This window comes from Pleurodeles waltl, chromosome 6 (assembly GCF_031143425.1).
Source record: "Pleurodeles waltl isolate 20211129_DDA chromosome 6, aPleWal1.hap1.20221129, whole genome shotgun sequence".
Lineage (NCBI taxonomy): Eukaryota > Metazoa > Chordata > Amphibia > Caudata > Salamandridae > Pleurodeles > Pleurodeles waltl.
In genome coordinates, this window is record NC_090445.1 from 1,575,687,302 (window position 1) to 1,575,708,183 (window position 20,882).

The 20,882-nt window shown below is 44.4% G+C and overlaps 1 protein-coding gene across 1 annotated transcript in view; it reads left to right on the plus strand.

The window, feature by feature from the left end:
• The window catches only part of RNF224 (ring finger protein 224), a 171,418-nt gene that overhangs the window by 105,460 nt on the left and 45,076 nt on the right, over positions 1-20,882 (plus strand). The window lies entirely within an intron of this gene.

The following is a 20,882-nucleotide window of genomic DNA, read 5'->3' on the forward strand; positions in this document are numbered from 1 at the left end:
CATCTATTAGATGGGACACCGTGTTAGCTGAGCCTCTGTCTCCTTCTGTTTTAAAATAAACTAATTTAAATATTTTCGCCGACTTGAACATCCACTTTGACTGGATATGTGTGTTGTGGCCTCCGGCCTTAACAGAGATTTAAAAGCTCTTTAATTTCAGCAATTACTGAGATTTCCAGCTCATACTGGGGTCCATATTCTAGAACCTGTTTTATCAACTTGTCCTCACTCATTGTTTACCCACCAATGCCATTAAGCTGGACCCATCATTTTGCAATTCTGGTTGTTCAGTCTGGCTCGGCTGCAGCTACTCCATGTAAGGCTCACGCTACATTATTTACACACTGGTCCAAGCGTAATCATACTGCCTTCTGTAATCTCAGAACGATGTTCTTGGGTTAGAGGGTTCCATTGACAACTGTGTGAGGAAGGTTGATTGCTGGATCACAGCAATGTAAGATGTACTTTTACCTAAGGCTTTTGACACAAAGGGCAAAGTATGTGCACCATCTCCGTGGTTAATCAGGATCTTACAGCACAGAAGATGAGCTGTATACGCTTGGAGCTTGCATGGCTCAAGCACTATGGGGCGGATTTACAAGCCCCTAGCACTGCCTTAACGCCGCCTTAGCGTCGTTTGCATAATGCTAGGGCGGGGTTAAGGTGGCCATTCCCCCACGCCATATTTACCAAGTGGCGCAATGCATGCATTACGACACTTTGAAAACCCCTTGCACCACATTATACCTGTGTCAGGAATAATGTATGCAAGGGGGGGCGTTCCCACACAGGGAGGTCCAAAAAAATGGCACAGTGAAGCCTGTTCAGTCTTCTATGCTGAAAACAGTGGTAGTGCCCACAACTCTTCTAAAGAGCTTTCTTAAAACGTCAACTCTGAAGGATTCTGCCCATTTGTCCCCTAGGCGTCCTCTTTCTCAAGTAAATGTAATTAACTTGCTCATTTTTTGTTTAAGGTAGCTGACATTTTATGCCTCCTTCAAGAGACTGGCGGGGGAGGATATCACTATTGTTCCACCTACCTGTTTAGAATCAATACTACCTTGTTTTAGGCTTTTTTGATGATGTAAATTTTAAGGCTTTTCTGACCACCACAATGTGTAAATTGCCCATTCACCCAGGGCCTCTGTGGGTTTTAAAATGGGCAGTGCCATGCTCTTACCAATTTGGATCAATCTTTTGAATATGTCTATTGTGCAGACCACTGTTCCCTCAATGTCTAAACATGCTATGATTGCATCACTACTTTAAAAGCTGTCCCTGGATGCTTTCAAGCTTGAAAACTATCCCCCAATCCCACTTCTGCCTGTACTAATGAGCTGCTTGAAAAGCATATAAACTCTCAATTATCTAAACATCTAGAATCAGGTAATTTTCTCTATGGGTCTCAGTCGGGTTTCTGCTCTCATCGTGGTACTAAATGCACTTTCTTGGGGTCACTGAGAATGATTTTGGATACAGGAATGACTGCAGCCCTGATTCTCCTGGATCTGAGTGTGGCTTTTCACAGAGTCTTCCATACCCGCTTCTTAGGAGGCTTGAAAGTGAAATACAGGGTATGACCCTCCAGTGATTCAGTTCCTTTTTGCATGATTATTCTTATCAAGTCATACCTAAACCTTTCTACTCTACTGTACGACAGATGCCTTTTGTAGTCCCAGAGGGTTTTTCTTTGACTTCCATACTTTCCAATAAATACGTATGCCCTCTGGCTGACATTGTGGAGGCTTTTCAGCTTTACTTTGTTCTCACACTCTGATGACATGCAGATTGCCATCTTTCTTTCTACAAAGAAGAACAACCGATTATCCAGTCTAATACCGTGGCTTGTCACAGTGATTCAATGGATGGGAAACAACTGCCTAAAACCAAATGGTAGTTAAATCCAAAGTTCTGGTCTTAGGAAACAAACCACATCTTTGGGGTCTGTGTTGGTGGCCAAAAGAACTGGGGCTACTTCCTTTTCCGAAACACACTGTCACGGATCTTGGAATCTGGCTGGACAGCAAGCTCTCTATGGACTATCAAATTAACAAGGTCTCTGCTGACTGTTTTGGCATTCTCGGAAGCCTGAGGGAGATTCTTTGGCCTCTCTCCATTTCAACTCAAAGGATATTGTCTAAGCACTTATCATCTCTTGCCTAGATTTTGGCAATGCACTTTACCAGTGGCCTAAGTCTTTCTTGAAGAAGCTTCAGATTATTTGAAATGCTCCAGCCCATCTCCTCTGTCATGTTCCAAGACAAGACTTGGTCTCCACTCAGCTTTGGAAACTCCATTGGCTCACTTTCAAAAAGCACATCAGGTTTAAAGCGTTGACTATATCTACAAAGCCATGACTCTGACTGGCCCCCTACATCTAAGAAAATGAGTACATTTGTACCTCCCAATGTGTCTTCTATGCTTGTGTAATCAAAACCTAGCAGTGATTGCCCAAGTACATTTGGTAAGATAAGGAGGATATTCCTTCAAACATCTTGTGCCTAAACTGTGGAACTCTTCGTCTCCCCTGTTAGGGCTCTGTGTTTCTATTTAGAGTTTCTGCAAGCAGCTGAAAACCTGACTATTTTAGCCCGGCCGATCTCCCATTTTTTCTGTTCTACTTAGACTGGGAAAATACGTGCACTGGAAAGCCCTGTGAGGCATCAAGTTGCTATATAAATTGCTATAACATAACATAGAGCATCAGTTAGCACTGAACTCTCTGATTTTCTTATTTATTGGGGCAAATGAGTGCCATCTGCAAATGACAGAGTTGCTCCATGCAAGTGCTATTCACTGATGTCACTGACCAGCTTGCTATAGACATATAGAAAATATTTTCACTTTGAGAAGGGAAATTCTTACGCTCATCCATGTTAATTGCCTTCTTGCTTTTCCAAAAACATTCCAATACTCTACAGGCCTACTCTCAGTGACTGCACCAGCTGGTCCAATCTTTCCAAGGCTCTATCATGTTTGAAGCCTCTTAAGTTCCCTACTTACCAACTTCTTTTCAGTCTCACCACTCAGAAGAGCTCTTACAGAAGTCGATGTGACCTAGTGGCTTATAATTTTATGTCAGAAAGAGAATAAGAGATACCCATTTTATGGCTCGTTTGCACATTATGAGACTGGACAATCTAGGATCAATCAAGCTTCCCTGCTTGACAGTATTGTGTGATCCTAGGTAAATACTTTATTTCACTGAGCCTCCTATTTGTCTATTATCACATTTGTAAGCACCATCAAATAAGTGAATTCAGGATATGAGCTGTAAAAATCTCTCTCGTGTTTGATTTATAGCCTTTAATGTTGCTCCAACTATAGGAATATAGGTCACATATAGAGTACACATGACAACTGAGGTGATCACAAATAGTATTGTTGTTAGGGCAGGGACAGGAATGTTTCTCAGTTGATGTTTTAAAAGACTCACAACAAATACTTCTAAATGTTATATGTTATGTGTATTTGCAAACTACACTATCACCAGCGAGGGTATCCTGGAGCTGAGCAGTTGTGTGTGCCTAGCCCTACATATGGTAAGTTGGTTAATTGAAAAGCCAGATCTTTAGCCTCTAGTGGAATTCAATCAATCAATCAGGAATTTGTAAAAAGCACTACTCACTTGTGAGGGTCCCAAGGCGCTGAGTAGGGGGGAAGGAAGGAGGGGGAGTGCTGCTACTGCTCGAACAGGCAGGTCTTGAGAAGTTTCCTGAAGGTAAGGAGGTCTTTGGTCTGGCACAGGTGGGTGGGAAGAGTGTTCAACGTTTTAACGACGAGGTGCAGAAATGATCTACTGCCAGTTGTAGTTCTGCGGACGTGTGTGACGGTTGCAAGAGCGAGGTCAGTGGAGCAAAGATGCTGGGTCGGGGAGGAGAAGGAGAGCCAACTGTTGAGGTATTCTGGTTCGTGTTGTGCAGTGCTTTGTGAGCGTGGGTGAGGAGTTTGAAGGTGATTCTCTTGTTGACTGGGAGCCAGTGCAGTTTCTCAGATGGTCTGTGATGTGGCAGTGGCAGGGGATGTCCAGGATGAGGCGTGCGGAGGAGTTCTGGATGCGTTGCAGCCTCTTCTGGAGTTTGGCTGTGGTTGCTGCGTTGAGGGCATTGCCGTAGTCCAGTTTGCTGCTTACGAGGGCTTGGGTGACTGTTCCTCTGGTTTCGTGGGTATCCATTGGTAGATCTTTCGGAACATGTGGAGGGTGTTAAAGCAAGAGGAGGAGATGGCTTTGACTTGCTGGGTCAAAGATAATGAGGAGTCCAAGATGAATCCTAGGTTGCGTGCGTGGTCGGTGGGAGTCGGGCAGCTCTGGGAGTGGCAGGCCACCAGGAGTCATCCCATGCGGAGGGGGTGGAGCCAAAGGTGAGGACTTCCATCTTGTCAAAATTGAGTTTGAGGCAGCTGTTCTTCATCCATTTGGCGATGGCCTTCATTCCTTCATGGAGGTTGGTCTTGGCGGAGTCCTTGGTGAGGGAGAGGATCAGCTGGGTGTTGTCGGCATATGAGATGATGTTGAAGTTGTGAATTGGGCGATGTTAGTGAGTGGGGCCATGTAGACATTGAAGAGGGTCGTGCTAAGGGACGAACCCTGGGTTACGCCGCAGATGATTTCAGTGGCCTCTGAGCAGAATGGGGGGAGGCGGACTCTCTGGGTTCTGCTGGTGAGAAAGGAGGTGATCCAGTCCAGGGCTTTGTTGCGGATTCCTGCATTGTTGAGGCGTGAGTGTAGGGTGCGGTGGCAGGCGGTGTCAAACTCTGCAGAGAGGTCCGGGAGGATGAGGGCAGTGGTTTCGCCGTTGTCCAGTATGGTTCTGATGTCATCGGTGGCAGCAATTAGGGCAATTTCGGTACTGTGGTTGCTGGGGAATCCGGATTGGAAAGGGTCCAGGGTGCAGTTCTCCTCGAGGAAGCGGGCGAGTTGTCTTTTGACAGCTTTCTCGAAGACTTTTGCCAGGAAGGGGAGCAGGGGGATAGGCCAGAAGTTCTTGAAATCCTTTGGGTCCGCCTTGGGTTTTTTGAGGAGGGCGTTGATCTCGGCATGTTTCCAGCTCTCCGGGAAGGTGGCGGACTCAAAGGAGCTGTTGATGATCTTCCGTAGTTGGGGTGCGATGACGGAGCTTGCTTTGTTGAGGATGTGGTGAGGGCAGGGGTCAGATGGAGAGCCGGAGTGGGTGGTGTTCATGATTTCGATGGTGTAGTTGTCGTTGACGGGGGTCCAGCAGAGCAGGAGGTTGGTGTCGGAGGTGAATCTGTGGTGTTGGTGGTTGCCGGGGAGGTCTGGGTGCTGAAGCTGTCGTGGACGTCTGCAATATTCAAAATTCAAGGGGAAAGGAGGAGACTCTGATGTGGAGTAGAAGGTAGTTCCACAGGAGTGACGTAAGAGAACTCTCATTCTCCTGATCTGGCTCTGTGTAGGTGTGCGAGTAGGAGTCCTATGGTGCGGGTGGTTGGTGGTAGGAGATAGAACTGTTCAGGTAGGAGCGTCATGAGCTGTGTAGTGCCTTGAATATGTGTGTGAGGAGTTTGAATTGAGCAAGCTCATGTATTGGGAACCAGTGTAGTTCCCTGAGGTGTGGTGTGATGTGAGTTCTGTGAGGGAGGGTGAGGATGAGTCTAGCTGCCAAGTTCTGGGTGGTTTGTAGTCTTCTAGTAAGTTGCTTGGTGATCCTGGCATAAAGGTGTTCCCATAGTCCAACTTGCTGATGACCAGGGCACGAGTGACATTTTTCCTAGTGTTGACTGGGAGATGTTTAAAAAATCTTCCTCAGTATTCTCAGGGAGTAGAAGCAGGATGCAGTGATGGCATTGACTTATGCTGTTTGCTGTTGATGATTATTCCAAGGTTTCTGGTGTAGTTTCTGATTGTGGGTGTGGTTCCCAGTGTCAGTGCATGCAGTGATCCAGCTGTTGAGGTTTTTGATGGCTTTCAGCAAGTTGCTGGTGTGCTCAGGGGTGGTGGTTGAGAGGACGAAAGCCGACTCTTCTGAGATGCTCTCCAGCTGGAGTGGGCAGTTCCGGCAGTGGTAAGTCTCTGATGGTGCAGAAAGAGGATGCTGAAACGGACAAGAGCATGGTCTGCCCAGATTGTAGTTAGACTGTAATGTTGCAGACTGAGGAGAAAATCGGGTTCAATAGATGTCCAGCGGTGTGGGTGTGTTCAGTAACGTGCTGGGTCAAGGCCAATGTTTCCGAGGATTTCTAGAAGGACTGTAGAGTTTAGGTCAGTCTACAATTCTAGGTGAAAGTTAAGGTCTCCGAGGAGGATGAAGGTGCTCGTGTTGATGATGAGGGGTAGGACTCAGTTCATGATGAAAACAGATACCGGAGAAATTTGAAGTTTACAAGTTAGTAGGTCAACGACTTTTGGGAGTCAATACAGGGTGATGAGGACAACATGATACAGCTGAAGCAGCACGATCTGCAATCAACCAGCCTGCTGCATCACTTACAGAGGAGCCAACCAATTATTTTTAAAGGCCTGCTTGTAGGACAATCCAAAGTACTCAGGCCAACACCACCCAAGAGAGCAAATTAACTGTATACTCCTTAAAATACACAGTTGATACTAAGACGTGTTTCTAAACGTTTTTAATGTGTAGGTCAATATACACCCGCTGTCAAGCATGAGCCTCAGTGTTTTGCATGGAAACAAGAGCTCATTAAAACGCCTCACAAGGAGGATGGAGGCCTAACCACATAACTAAGTTCATGTATAAGATGGCCACAGAGTATTTAACTCTAGGGAGAATTCTGGCTGATACCAGAGAATCACCCTGATTATTAGGTGGCCTGGGAGGCATTAAAATGGGAACTCTGTATCCTTCCTTTCTTGGCACACCTAAATATATATTCATTGAAAAAAACACAGTTAATTATGGTTCAGTGAACATAAACCTGAAAAGGCCTTGAAATTCACTAGGTTTGCAAATCCCAAAGCACACCATAAGTCATTCCACCAATTATATTTTGTTCTTGATAGAGAGCCTTTGACAAAGTGCTTTGTTGGGAATTGTAGACCGCGTGAGTTATGATGTGCGCAATGTATTTCATACCACAATTGGCAAATTTCTGGGATTTTTCGGGTTTGTGTTCAGTGAACCATAACTAAATTTTTATTGTATTTTTTTCAGTGAAATACGTAGGATTTTACGATGTACTGCTTTCGCCTGCATGTACCGATTCTGCATTCAGCGGTGTCCAGCTTGGATTGGTCCAAGTCCTAGTCTTCTGTCATTTCGTGGACCTCTGCTGTGCACAACCAAAGACAAGAAGGCTGTGCAAGGCACCTTTCGCAGTGCCTCTTCTTAACTGTGTAATTTTTTTCCACAATGGCTAAATCATGGTTTCACCAAAATCGTAATTTTCAAGGTGGTGGGAAAAAAGTATTTTGATTACCTTTATCAGTCAATCACTAAATTCAAATGTGATAGACGGAAATCACAATTTTGAGAATCATGATTTTATATGATTTACATATACAAAAGTGGTAACATTTTCAAGCTCACGTGCACTTTTTTTATATGCGAATATATTAAAAAGTGCTGAACTGGTTTACAGCAAGCCACAAAAACCTAAATTTACGACAGAAGTGCTACAGTTCTGGTGTTCATTGTACAATGGTGTTTGCTGTAGCTGTAAGTGAATTTGCTGTGGGAGCTAAAACTGGAAAAACATATTTTTTAACCCCTCCCTCTGAAACATTTTTTACCCTGCATGGAACTGCACAAAAATTGGCATGTCAGATTTTAACTGCACATGCTAAGAAAATGTCAAATTTGATACAGATCTATCCATGGGTAAGCAAACGTATGGGTGGAGGTAGAAGCAATTATATATTTGCAGCCCAAATCAACTTCCAAAAAAGAATTCAGCAAATCAGAAAGATAGCCTGCTCCTGGTTTTATTCAAACTGCAGGTTGATTTGTTTGAACCTTCAGACTTGGAAGACATTTTAAAGAAAAATGTCTGAGTTGGTAAAAGTCACTTCGCAAGGCAGCTGGTGGTGTCTGACTAGAAGGCTCATCAGGGACTTAGGGCACTATTACGAATCTGGTGGTTTGGACCGCCGAGGTTGTGGTGGTCCGACTGCCACATCACAGCCCTGGCAGCCGGACCGCCATAAGACTGCCATCTCTGCCAGGATCTTTGATCGCGACAGGATGATGGCGGTCATGGTTGCAACAGCTGACTTCAGTGCCGCAGTGCTGATTACAACCATGTTCTCCACAAGCCTTTTCAGGGCTGTTCAACCGTTGTGAAAAGGCTGGCCAAGAACAAGTGCCCAGGGCCACAGGGGAGCCCCTGCACTGCCCACGACATTGTGGTCAGTGCAGAGCCCCCCTTCCCAGCACCGTCAGAATGCACACTGTCTGCTCAGCAAACAGTACGCATTCCGAGGGTGCTAGGATGGCTCCCTGTGTGATGGCATTGGACTCAGCTCCTTGTGGAGCTGAGTCCTATGCTGCCGCATGATTTTCACTGGGCTGACCTTGGTTTCCTCCTGTCAGCCCAGTGGAAAACTCGTAATGAGGCCAGTGGGGAGCCTTCCATCTTCACAGTGGTCTCCTCATGTAGAATTTGGTGGTTGGGTTTTTCCGACCGCCAAACTCGTAATTAGCCCCATAGTCTCTTTTTTGGAAGTCCTAAATCTCCAGTGATTCAAGGCTGCAGCCGATTAGAGCTCAACATGGTAGGATACCCTTCTGGACAGGAGCCGCTGCTCGGGATTTGCTGCTGTGGAGAAAGAACTGCCTGGGGTGTTTCTTCGGGGGGAGGGGGTGTGTTTGGGTGGAACACTCCCACAATAATTGCAGTCGGGTGACCCACATCTTGACTGTCAGTCTGGTTGTTAGTACAGACAGGGCTGGGGTGAAGAAATTACCCCACATGCAAGAAAAAACATGGAAGTTACACTCCATATCAGTTTTCACAGCGGAGTCGAGGGATGATTCTGACTTTGGATACTGCAGCAATACTGATTTTTAACTCTTCCAAGTCTACATCTCATGTAATTGAGCCAATAGATGTTGTATTTGTATGACACATATTTTTAGAGCTTCAATTCAGACAGTACGGTGGAGTTTATGTGGGTGTCATGGAGAGTGTTACACTGAGCACAAAATTGACGGAGAGAGAGAGATATGTTTTAATCCTGCTATTAACAGGACTTGTTTTTTGTTATAGTACTTCATGCCTTCTGCAGTGTGATTCTAACTTGCTGCAATAACGGGTGCTCCTAGTGCCCTGTGGTGTGAGGTAACTTAGGTACTCATGTTGGAAGCAGAAATTCTGTTTATAATCTCCGGACACCTGTTTTAATAGGCTAGAGGGTCAATATGTCTGCTGAAGGCCATTTTATGTAATATAACACATTTGTATTCAATGTTAGATTGTAACCCTTCCTACAGCATATGAGGCACCAGTATCCTGTTTCTGCTGTAGTTGATAGTATATTACTCTATTACTTTCTGTGCAGCCTGTTTGATGCCTGTAGGTATGAGATGTCTGTATACCACCTGCAGCCTACTAGGCTTATGTACTTTGTGACAATAGCATGTCAGGTGTCTGTACGATGTACTGGTACTCTCCTTGCAGACTGTACGTTTGGTAGGCTGCAGTGTCTGATTGCCCATCTCTCCCTGGTACTACACTCTGTCATTTGGTTGCCTAGGCTCACAATCCCCAGCACAGAAGCAGCAGCCAGGGCCAGCTCTACTAACCAGAACTGACCATGCACAGACAGAAAGAAATCCTCTACGCCAAATTCTTTAGCCTGAATTCACCTAGATAGAAAGGAAAGATCCGTACAGGCTTGACTCTTTGTCCTGCAAACTTAGACTTCTTCTGTGAAAATATTATAGAGAAAACTCTGGTTCATATTTAACCAACTCCATTCTTATAGTGTCTTTTGGAACATACTTGTACCCTAACCCAGAAAAAAGTACTGCTTGCTCTCAGCAGACCATGGTAAGAGAACTGGGGCTGTTAGTCCTTTTACTTCTCCTTCTGCATGTCCCATTCAAAATAGTGAAGGTTCCTTTCCATCAGCTTGACCATGTTGATGCCCACTCTTTTACCATTTTATAAATGAGGCACATTTTCTGACAAAATGAAGGTGTGAAACTGATATCAGAGTGATTGAAGGGTCTTTGTGCAGTACTTGTAGATGATTGTACAGGTTTGGCTTGGTGTAATGTCTACAAAGGTAGGTTGCAGCTTCAGGCACGCTTAGTGGGGCAATGATTGTGGAGTCAGACTCTGGTATATGTCCCTCTTTGGCCACCTTATGTGCTTAATGATGACATCTTGCAGGCCTTGCTGCTGTGTGGCTTACGATTTCCTTTGAAGACACAATTTTTTATATATTGGAATGAGTATTGTAGCTGAAAATGTTTTTTCACATTTGGCACTATGAAGTTACTTAATGGCCACACTAAGAACATTATAAAACTCCTAAACAAATGAATACATCTATATTTATAAATTAATAATACGTATTTTTGCTGTTTAAAGTACGAAATTGTTCTATTTTTCACAGCATTTGATCAGAGCCCCTAGGAGTAGGAATTGGGATATATAACTTGTGAAAGTACATGCCTCAGTATTAGAGGTCCTTTCAATCTTCTGTGTAAGATCCTTCCTATTGTGAATTCAGTCTGTACACATATATTTAAAATGAGCCAGTAGGAGTCAGTCTTTTGATAACACTACACACAGGTCCTAACATGAAAGTCACCAATGGTTTGCAACAAAGGGACTCAATTCGTGAATGCTCCAACCATTGATTTACTAAGAACATCTGCAATTCTGAAAACTGCTTAAACTCTACTTCTTTGGTTCGGGCCTATCGTGAGTTCTTCCAGCCTGAATTACTCTAGCCCCTATATATGTGTATTTCATTGCAGAGTATGCAATGTAGTAGCAGCCTAACACATCCATGGACTCATTACGTTCACCAGTTACTCTTCTGGGAGGCCCTTTGATGCCTCCTGTAGTTCACAAAATTATCTTCTGTGAATTCTATTCCCTTTGCCCTACACACAGGAAGGCAATACTTGATGCTAAGACCACTACTAACCTAGCTGCTCAGAAAGGCCTTGATCTGCACACACCTTAGAACAGGAAAAAACGGACTCCTTCTAGGAAAAGTCAAAAGCCACAGTGACCTTTCTTGATCCTAATCAATAGCTTCCATCCCAAGAAGTCACATCACACAGCCGACTGGCGAAATCTGGATTTAATGACTAGTTTAGGAGCCTGTGCCTCAGGCAAAAACACAGAGAAGAATCTGCTCTCTGTCTACAATTGGGGTGAGTGGTTTATTGGTAGTTGAGTTCTAGATGGGTGACAAGGGCCTTAGAATTTGTTTCTATGGGTGTGGCAGCTTAGATGGAGTGAGGTGGTGTGGACCGAACAATCTTATAAGTGTTTTTCCCCTATTACTATGAAAAGGTTTAGAGAAAGTATTGGGGATGTTTCTTACAGGTTTAGTAGACTGGGGGTACAGTGCTTCAGAAGAAGCAGACATGATAACCTCAAAGAGTATCTTTTCCAAGCATGGAGCTGTAGCTCAGATGAAGCAGAGGAACAGGACAGGATCTTCTTCACCAAATTTGGAAGACTGCAGATCAGATAGTCCACGTGGACAGCACATCTTGGGAACAGATTATTTTCAAGGTTTGGTGGGCTTGGTCAAATGAAGAATAGAAGTAAGAGTGATTTTTGTATTTTAATATGGTTTCAAATTACTCAAAAGGAATAGCCCCAATGCATCCGTATTAGCCATTCACTCAGCTGCATCAACCTGCTTTCTGGCCCACATAGCTGGGAACACTAGGGTGGTCATTACAACCTTGGCTTTTTTTGTGACAGACCGCCGAGGAACCGCCGTGCTGAAGACCGCCAGTGTAGGCGGTTTTCCTCTCGGCGAATTATGACTGCTGGCAGCGCTCTGTCCTTTTGCGGAAGGAGAGCCGCCAACAGCCATACTGCTGGTCGGTGGGGAAGTGGAGGTTGCTCCACCTCCACCGCCCCATCATCAGAACACCGCCCACCGATTCACGATCCGTGATTCGGCTTGGCGGTGTTCTGGTGAAGGGGTGCTGGAGGTGGAGCAGCCCCCGTGGATCCTGTCCCCTCCCGGAAGATCAACGGACAAGGTAAGTTGATCGTCCGTTAGGGGATGGGGGAGAGGGGTGTTGTGTGCGTGCATGGGTGTTTGTGTGTGAGTATGTAGAGGGGGTGTGTGAGTGCGTGTATGCATGCAGGGGATGCTGTGTGGTTGAAAATGTGCGCGTGTCTGTCTGTATGTCTGTGAGTATGTGTGCGTGCATGTCTGTATGTATGTATGTGTGCGTGTATGACTGTGTGTGTGTATGTTGGTATGTATGTTGGTATGCGTGCGGGTATGTGTATTGGTGGTGTCTGTATGCGTGTAGGGTGGGGTGGTGTTGCATTGTTCGGGGTAGGGGTGGGGAGGGGGGTAGCAATGGGGTGGGGGGTGGGGGGAAGGACTCAGCGGTGGGGGTACCCCTATCAGTGCCAGGGAAGGAATTCCCTGGCACTGATAGTGCCTACCGCCATGGATTTCATGGCAGTTCCAAACCACCTGAAATCCATGGCGGTCAGCAGGGTCGTGATACCGCTGGTGGTCTTGTGACGGCCGCCGGGCTGGAGACCCAAGCCTCCAACCCAGCGGTCGTCTCCGCCCTGGCGGTCAGAATGGAGAAGTGGCGGATGACCATGGCGGTTCATAATTCCATTTTTTTTCCCGCCAGCCTGTAATACCGCCACTTCTCCAGTGACCGCCAGGGTCATAATGAGCGGCTATGTATCTTGTTGAGAAATCTGAGACTTGCACCGCCCCCCCCCCAACAATATTGGCTAAGATATGTCTGTCAATAATGTAGAGGAACTAACGAAGAAGTCAGGCCAGCCGGCAATGCACCGCGAGTGGATCCGCGAGCAGGTAGGTTCTGGTCTTCTTTTGGTTCTCAGACCACTTCTTGGCAGAAGGTTTTGTAAGTTCTAAGTTTTGGATATGGGCTACCTGGGCACTTTTTAGCATGACTTTTAAGGGTCCTGGACTGGAGTGGCTGCTTGGAGGGTCAGGACTCACTCAGGCTTGGTCGAGATGTGGGTTCAAGATGATTGGAGCCTTTCCTGTCACTGAGGATCTGATCAGAAGGCAAACCAACACGCCTTTGGAGTCACTCTTGAAGTCTTAGGCTCAAGCAGAGAAGTAGGTCTCACGCAGCTGGGCATAAGACAGGTTTCAGGCAGTACAGCAGTCCTGTTGGTACAGCAGGGCAGTCCTCTGAAGTACACAGCAGGTTACTGCAGCAGGGCAGTCCTCTGAGAGTTCTTCTGCAGGTCTAGAAGTGAGCTGAAGAGTGGGTCTGAGGGTGCTAATTGTATCCTTGTTGCCAGCTTTTAAGTAGAAGAAACTTTTAGTGTTTTCCCCCCTTAGAAGTGTCTGGAATTTCCTGTCTCTCTGCAATGGTCCCAGAATGTCTGGAGGCACAAAAGGCTAGTGTGAAGCTCTTTATGTGTGAACTGAGGCAGTATCTTTGAAGTGCAAGTGAGGCTGTCAAGAGCTCCCCCCCCCCCAAGCCTGCCAGGATGGCCTATCCTTCCAACAACCAGTCCCCCTATTGTGCGGTTGTCTGGGAGGAATACACAAAGGTTAACTGTCAACTAGACCTAGTTGTGTGGTCCAAGGATAGGCTGCAGGCATCAAATAGGTAGGACAAGAAAATTACAACTTTCTGCAAGTGTCATTTTAAGAATTGTGATTTAAAATCTGACTTTACCATTAAATAGAATGTAAAAGTACAATTCCTCAGACACCAAACATGATATTTCTACCTGCTACCAATCAAAAGTTAGCATGCATTAAATGGAATACGGTGATCCAATTTTATCCTATGTGAGGGATAGGCAAATTTGTGAGTTTTTCACTACCAGGGCATGTAAAATATAAAAGTACATATCCAACTTTTTAAATACGGTACACTCTGCCCTATGGGCTGTTTCAGGCCTACCCTAGGGCTGGCACATGTATTAAAAAGGGAGTTTTAGGCTTGGCAAAAGTTTTTTTTTGCCAAGTCGAATTGGCAGTTTAAAACTGCAACCAGGAGACATGTTATATGGGGCTACTTAAGTAGGTGGTACAGTAAGTGCTACAGGCCCACTAGTAGCATTTAATTTACCAGCCCTGGGTATGTGGTATACCACTTTAATAGGGACATATGAGTAAAATAAATATGCCCATCAGGTTCAAGCCATTTTACCATGTTTTAGGGAGTGAGCACAAGTACTTTAGCACTGGTTAGCAGTGGTAAAGTGCACACAGTAACATAGCCAACATAAACAAATTCGACAAAACAATAGAGGCAAAGGCAAAATGTTTGGGGGTAACCCTACAGTGAGGACCAAGTCCAACAGCACCAATAATAATTATCAACAACCCTAACTGACCTACAATCCGTAGCTCTCAGAAAAAAAACCACTAGATAATTTAAAAGGACTCTCAGTAAAAAAAACTTTGTGGCACGCTTTAACATGTTCTCACCCGGAGTGTAAACACATCCTAATAGGCTCAAGATCTATGGGAGGAAGAGCTCTTTGGATATGGCTCTTGACAGGGGATCTATGAAGCTAGTTGATTACAACTGCCTAAAAGAATACTCAAAATCTTCAATGTTTATTAGAGGGTCCTATGACAAGAGTAAAACAAGATTTGGAATGCGAATGGAGTATATTATTTCACATACAGCATATGGTCACATGTAGCTTCATGCCACTTACTTATTTGCCCATCAGAGTCAACCAGCTTTCGTCAGGACCATAATACGGTACATGTTTTATTTTGTATGGCACACTGTTCATTCAGTTGAAGGTGCTATGGCATGCATTCAATCACACATGCAACTCTTACAAATTGCTCTGAGGTTTCCAGGTCAGTATGAGTGAATACAGAAAAATCAATTCAGGCATGATTTTGCTTTATCAATTTGAACACCACGTGTTGCACACCCAGTGTTCACGCTGTGATTCACTGTACAGTGCATTTTGTTTCACACATTAAAACACCATATACAAAATGAATGTGACCACTCATCGCTATTCTCGTAACTGCATTAGTTCGAAATGGACATACATTTGTTTACTGTGTAGAAGCTTAAACATGCTTTTCAAACTCATGCATTGTGTATTCAGTGAACAAAGCATTGCGTCATGTACACACGGTTCTGACCTACTTCCTCTGTGGACAATGATGGCCCCATTGAGGTCTAGACAGAAGCGGCCCTCTTAGTCAAACATTGTAGGTGGAAAAAGTGTAATGCTGAATATACATTGTCATCATTAACAGAGATTCTGCAAAGAATTATTTGTGCAGCCTGTTACTTATCTTGTGAAAGGTCACTGGCAGCCATTCACCTATTCGTGTTGCTAGCCCCAGCATGTTAGGGAGCAGGGGCTATCCAACATTACTTAAGCAAATGTCGACATCTTCCGCGTCATGTGGCGTGGCATCATTACCATGATGACATCAGACGTGAGGCGTGTGAAAAGACCCTCGGAGTCCACTCTTATTAGCCAGTTACAATCTTTCTGTCTCTGATATGCCCAGCTGCTTGGGTTGCGCACAGAAGCAAGTGTTTGCATATCACTAGTAGTCACACCCTTACTGTCATGGTCAATGTCATAAATGTATGGGGGCTCAGACTAAAAAACATTTCAACATAAGAGGTACATACATATGTATTTCTACAATGTGGTTGGTGACACTTAGATCAATGTTTACGTGTTTCTATTTCAATGTGGTTGAACTTCAACGGTATGTTGGCAGCTATTATGCGCAGTGGTCAGTCTGCTGATGCAAACATTTTCTTATTGAATTCTAGTTAAAGGCCTAGACCTGCCTCCCAGTGGTACAATAGTAATTGTGACCTTTCATCATATTGTTGGGAAAAGAAAAGGTGAGAGAATGAGACTAGTCTTTTGTGTGCACCATTGCTCCATAGAGAGAAATATTCCTCAAATCTGTAAGCCTCAGGAAACCACCTAACGACCAGCTCTTATGTCACAACACCCAACACCTCATCCGATCAAGTGAAGGAAATAATAAGAACTGGAGGCTACTTATCAGTTATCGCTGGCAACCTTTCTTTTGAAAAACTAATGTTTTCACATATGGGAAACCGAAGACGCACAAGAACAAACACGATGAATACAAACAACAAGAGCTCCTTCTAGCATTACTAAGTGGGGGTTCCCTGGAGTCACAGGCCACTATCCATGTGGCAAATGTAGAGTATATCATCTGTGACACTTAAAGACTGGATTTAAACTTTTCAAAACACTGTTTTTTACCCATGCATACTAAATACAATCCATCATATGATGTATACATAATCACATTTGCATTAATTAAGATATGTAGTGATGTACAGGAAGATCAAGACCCACATTTGCAAACATCGAAGTAACGTCTGTTGCAAGCAGAACACCATAAAAAGGTCCAACCATTACTTTACATCATGTCACACTGATCAGCACCTTAAATGGGCGGTCATTGAACAACAACTGTAAAATTGATGTTCTGTAACAAAACTATGGAGAATCCTGTTTGAAGTAGAGCAACAAAAGATTTGCGGATTATCCACTTTCAAGGCAGGTCTGAATGATGACATTCCGTAGGCAAGTTTGAATACCGATAAGGAAGAATCCCTTGTTCTTCAAAGAACTAAATATTACTATATGTGGAGAATAGTCACCACAAAACACTAGCCTCCCTCTTCCCAACAATATAATGGAAGGTCAATAATATATCACCACTGAGACGGAGGTGTAGGTCTTTAAAGAGAAGTCAATAAGGACATTTCGGCATCAGCAGACCTACCAATATTTATAATAGCAGCCAACATACCGTTAAGTTCAACAAGAGTCAAACAGAAACGAGTATACACCAATCTATGTATTACCAGCCACATTGTAGAAATACATATAATTGTACCTATTGTTGTGTTGAAATGTTTTTCATTTTGAGGCACACATGCATTTATGACATTGATCATTATTGTTAGACCTGGCATCCTTGGTGTGGGTTTTCCCTAACTTTTTGCCTTCAGACCTCCTTTTTTGGCTGACATTGTTTTTCTGGCCTTAGGACTCTGCACATTTTACCACTGCCGACCAGTGCTAAAGCCATTGTGCTCCTTCGCTAAAACCTGGTAACACTGGCTTGCATCTAACTGGCATCTTTACTTTACTTGTACGTTCCTAGTAAAGTGGCACTACTTGTGCCCAGGGCCTGTAAATTACATGATACTAGTGGGCTTGCAGCACTGATTGTGCCACCCACTTAAGTAGCTCTCTCAACATTTATCAAGCCTGCCACTGCAGAACCTGTGTGTGCAGTTTTAAACTGCCATTTCAACTTGGGAAAGTAACTCATCTGCCAGGCCCAAACCTTCCTTTTTAATACATGTAAGTTGTCCCCAGGGCAGACCATGGAAAGCCTAAGGGCAGGGTGCAGTGCGTTTAAAAAGTAGGGCATGCACTTGTAAGTTTTACATGTCCTAGTTAGTGAAAAAAACTTAAATTCGTTTTTCAGTACTGCAAGACCCACCTCTCTCATAGGATAACTTTGGAATTACATTATTACATTTCGTAAATGTAATTTCCAAATGGGAACATGTAACCTCTTCAAGTTTGGCGTCTCTGGAAACACAATTTAAAAACCTAATTGATAGTGAAGTCAGATTTTAAATCACAATTTTGAAAATGCCACTTTTGGAAAGTTGCCATTTCTTGTCTTAACCATTTGGTGCCTGCAGCTTGTCTCTTGGTCATATATTTGGGTATGGGTGACAGTTGGGTGTTGTGCATTCCTAATAGACAACCACACACAATGGGGAGCTTTGGTGTGACTGCATAGGCTATCACTGGCAGGACGGGGGGGAGGAGTTTGGGCCAGACCCATCCACAGTTACACTTGAATAGGCAGTGTCCTGTCTACACACAAAGGGCTATATATCCCCTGTAATTAGCCTGGAGCTAGGAAGGCAGGGCACCTGTGCACTTTGAAAGGCGTGCCTCTAGAAGCTTCTTCCCACTTCAAAGGCATGGCTGGGTATAAATACTGGACTGCAACACCAACCCTTCAGTATGCTTCTGGACCTGTAGATACTCTGCCAGGAAGAAGGACTGATGTGCTGCTCCAAGAACTGACACTCTGAGGGACTGATGCTCTCAAGGAACTGCTGCCCTTCTATGATGTCCTTCTACCTGCTACCCTCATGCCTGTGTGAAAAGGACTGGACCTGCATCCTTTGAACTCAGAGCCCAGAGTGGCTCCAAGGACTAGTTGGATGGCCTCCTGATCTGAAGCCTCAGGTATACAATAGGCTTCCAGCAACCGTGCATCTGCAACTGGACACGGCCATCTGTGAGTGTACCCTGCCAAATGGTACCACCCCAGTCCTGGACTATAGGAACTGGGCTTGAAGTGCTCGGCCAGCCTCTGTGGATCCAGCGGAACAGAAGCATCTCCTCTGCTGAGCGTCGCAAACTTGAGCAGAACCAAAGCATCGCCACTGCTGTATGGATTTTGGATAAACGGCTGAGCTACATATCTTTTGACACAGATCAACAGAATACTCCGTGAACCTGTATTTAAGGTACTTTGTTCAGCAGACCTAACTGGGTCCCTGCAGCCAGCCAGTAATCCATCATAGTCAGCCTGAACTGTTGACTTTGTCCTGGTCCGGCACGAATATCTCTGGTTCTACTAATTGGATTTTAGTTGTTTTTGACTTGTTTTATTTATTAAATTTTACTCAATTTTTCTAACTTGGTGTGGGGTCCTTTTATGTGGTGTATGCCACTTTGTTAAGTGTTGCACAAATACTTTACACATTGCCTCTAGATTAAGTCTGACTGCTCTGTGCCAAGCTACCAGAGGGTTGAACACAGGTTGATTTAGGGTTGGCTTGTACCTTGCCCTGACAAGGATTGTGGTTGCTGCCTGACCAGGGCTCAGTTAACCAACAACACAATTTCTCACAAGTATAATAAAACTGCCTTGTTTTTTGGCCTGATTTAAAGTTTGATGGTAATGGAAAATGCTTCAAAAATGGGAAAAAATTATAAATTCTACATTGAAGGGATCGCTGCTGGTGGACAATACTCTGGTAGACTTCTCTCCCACACACTGCCAAACTGTCCCTGTGGCAATTTTCCCAAAGGATGAGGATTCAACGCTACTTAAAAATCCTCCTGTGAAGGGTTTACTACTTCCTTCACCTTCAGCGGACCCTCTCTTATCAGTCACTTATCTCCATTTTGTCATGTCTACACTCTACAGATGGGAAGAAAACGTGGGAGCACTCCTTTTACAAAAAATGCAGAGAATTAAAAACATAACCATCATGAGAACAACAGGCATTGACTTCAAACAAAGGACTACAATTGTCTCCACAATATTAGGTGATGACCTACAAAATTTGTCTCATGTAGAACATACACAACTTATTTATTCAATTTTTATCAATCCCCGTGTCAAAACCTGCTTTAGACCTATCAACAGAACTTGGCTAAATGTATTCACATCACTATTTCAAGGTGGCTTTCCACATAGCATCAGGGAAGACCAAATACCTCCTTAGCTTAAAAAAATCCTCAATTGATACCTTAAATCTAAACCTCTGTGAGGCGATCACAACTCTGCCTTTTCTGGTGAAAAAGAACTGAAAAATAATTTTGCTATTAATCATCATGGTAATGAATAGGTACTATTGTTGTAGTTAATGACTATTAAGGACTTTTGGGACAGCAGATGGCCCGTTTGTGATATCACACTGAGATGTTTAGCATGTACTTTTGGGAGTGACCTTGTGAGTACCCTTGTGTTTAGGCAAACAAACCTACCATAAAAGTACATACTTCTACATGAAGAGCAAGTGCAGGAAGCAGAGATCTTGCATGGCAGCATATCTATGCTTAGGCTCTTTGTCTGGAATCATGAAACCTAAGTTCTAACTCCAGCTTCCTCTCTGAGTAAACTGTGCTGTTCTGGGCAGATCTCTTTATTTTCCTGTGCACTGCTTCAGTTTTCTGACAGCATTTGAAGCACAAAGAAGAAAGTCATCAAGATTATGAAGTCCTTTATAAAACTGGGGAAGCCAGCACAGCGCACCCATCACACTGTGCGGTAACCAGTGATCCAGAAACGATTATGCTCTGTCTATGTGTAAGTGGGTGATGCGAGTTTGCAAATAGGCAGCGCCGGTGGCCACAAATCTCATGGGGAGGTTTGGGTGGTCGGGGTAGAAATATTAATTTTCAAAATCAGTTAATAGTAATTAAAAATAAAATAAACATACCTTTCCTGGCGCCGCTGGATGCCTCACTCTCCTCTTCCGACACCAGCACAGGCTCCTCACGCAATCCTGATGCTGCTCTCATGCTATGCCTAGCTTGAGAGCAGCTCCAGGATTGGTCTGAGAGGCTTGGTCTGCCACTCAGACAATGCGTTGGAGTCTGTTCAGTTTCTCCAATCCAGCAGTGTAACACAGCCGGGTTGGAGAAACATAAGGGCGCATGTCAGTTTGGCCGGCCGGCCAAACTAACATGCACGCTTAGTGCACTGACTCCACTCCCCCTCTCATGGACCAGCACCGCCCGCCCCTCCCTTCACATGCTGGCTCAACTGAGCCAGCAGCTAAAAAATAAAACTAAATATCGTTTTAATTTTCAGCTTCTGGCTCTTAGCGCAATTGCGAAGGAGCCGCTCCTGCATATATGGTAACATTATTTAAGTCAACATAGTCTTGTTGCTTCGTAGAGGTTATATAGTATTTAAAAGTGGGTGACAC